The sequence below is a fragment of the Aquarana catesbeiana genome, linkage group LG04, assembly GCF_042186555.1.
Source record: "Aquarana catesbeiana isolate 2022-GZ linkage group LG04, ASM4218655v1, whole genome shotgun sequence".
NCBI classification, from domain to species: domain Eukaryota; kingdom Metazoa; phylum Chordata; class Amphibia; order Anura; family Ranidae; genus Aquarana; species Aquarana catesbeiana.
In genome coordinates this window covers 647,340,352-647,342,763 of record NC_133327.1, presented here as the reverse complement: position 1 = coordinate 647,342,763, position 2,412 = coordinate 647,340,352, and positions in this window count along the sequence as shown.

Here is a 2,412-nt window from a genome sequence, read left to right as displayed (position 1 = left end):
GGGGGGGCAGAGCAGAGAGCCACTGACTGACAATCACCACCTCTCTGCTCAGGGAGCTCTGAGAACTGAGCGATCGGCAGTGTTTGATTGCTCGGTTCTCAGTGTATGACAGTCGGCGGGGGACAGATACAGCCTTGGGACCGATGCTGCTTCCACCTAGGTAAATATAATTCTACATAAAACCTGATTCCCATACTTTTCTTTTAAACGTGTTCACATTTTTTTTTTCAACCAGGTGTGACAGAGGGGCTGAGGTTGTTCTTGGAGTTGAGGCGCAGAACAGAGAACCCAAAATTACCCTTCGGGGGTAGCGCTACAACAGTAATGATAAAAGTTAAATAAAAGGTGAATGTTCTCCTATAACAGAGATAGTAAACAGCCAAGGACATGGAAGTAAGAAGACGTGAATACTTCCATATGTACTGAGCTCGATATATAGGCATATTTTTAATAATTAGCAATAAGTGGAACAATGACAGACAATAAGCCAGTTTTCAATTGCAGTTAAGGGCATGTTGGGGAGCAGCTGCAGGAGCATAATGACATTAGGAATAAAGCAATAAAGTGTTCCATACACAGCAGAGCAGATCAAGGTCAGAGCTGCCTACTACTGTAATCTGTGCAAAAATTCTATTCTAAGCAGTGACGCACATCTAAGGTAATTACTCAGGGGCACGTGTTACAGAATACTATACATTACCTGTGAAGTAATACTAGAAGATTGGGGCAATACATCTAAAATTATTGTAATATTAATTATACAGATATTATTTATTGTATATAAAATATAACATAAATAGATATTAGGGAGATACATTTTTACACACTTGTAATTTAGGATTAATGATCAATTTTTTATTAACGGTCTGTATATTGCACAATTTTACTGGTTTATATAGCACTACAGCATTTTATTTACACTATATTCATTTTTTGTATTTGTTATATGCATTTTAGACATTTTGTTTTATATAGCATATATACATTTTTTTTTTACACTTTAAATAGGTAGCACTTTTTTCTCATACTGGGGCATATTTACATTCTAATGACCAGTGACACCAAGACATTTTTAACTTTCAATGACATGTGACATCAGAGCATTTATACCTCCCAATGATCAGTGACATCAGAGCATTTATACCTTCCAATGACCAGAGAGAGCAAAGCATTTATACCTCCCAATGACCACTAACACTAGGGTACATTTACCTCCCAATGACCAGTAACACCAGGCATTTTTACTTCCTAATGTCCAGTGGCATTGGGGCATTTCAACTCCCAATGACCAGAGACACCGGCTAATTTTTACTTCCTTTTGACCAGCAACACTGGGGCATATTTAACTCTTAAACCAGCAACCCCAAGACATTTTTACCTCCCAATGACTACTAACACTAGGGTACATTTACCTCCCAATGACCACTAACACCAGGGCTGTTTTACCTCTCAATGACCGGTAACAACAGGAATTTTTACTTCTTACTGACCGGTGGCATTAGGGCATTTCACCTCCCAATGACCAGGGACACCAGGTCATTTTTACTTCCTGCTGACCACTGTGACCAGCAACACTGGGACATTTTTACCTCCCACTGACCAGCGATATCAGGTCATTTTTACCTCCCACTGACCAGCGATATCAGGTCATTTTTACTTCCAACTGACCACTGAAACCAGGGCATTTTTATCTCCTGCTGACTCTGTAGCATTTTTTTCAGCTGTGCTGTACATTAGATAGTCCCAGTTAACATGGTTCTTGTCTCAATAAAACAGTTACTGGTTCATAAATAGTCCCCAACTGTCTTAATGAAGTTTTTCTTCTGTACCTTTGATACAAGTTGTTTTTAAGTGATACCCCATCTTCTTAAGTGCAGCCCATCTGTAGAAATAAATATCATTGCCCTCAACCCAGCAATCTACACTAGGCAGGCCAGCCTAAAGTCACACAACATTGCTTTTAAATATTATTCCTGGGTCCTGTCCAAAAACCAAGGTAAGTCTTTTTCTATGTGAACTGCACTTATGGAGGTGGGAGCAAGCCTTGAAGTACAACTTGTACCATTGGTAAACAATAGAATGGCATTCAGATACGTAAAATAAATAAAAGTAGTGCTGATAAAAATGCCGCATTTTTGGTGTCAGTGTGTGTGATGGACTGCCTGGCACCCCGCCTGGGTGCTTCCACCAAGATACAGCTTCTTCCACTGTGGAACCATAAATCAGATATTATAGCTGAGCATTGAGCCCGAAAACTGGGCAATACTAGCTTAGGTGCAAACTGGAACTGACTTTATTGTAAGAATACACAGAATATATACCACGCAAAATCAGGTAGGAGCTTGATCACATTATCCTGAACAATGCAAACTGTAAACAGCAATATAATTACCGTAAACATATAAACATACT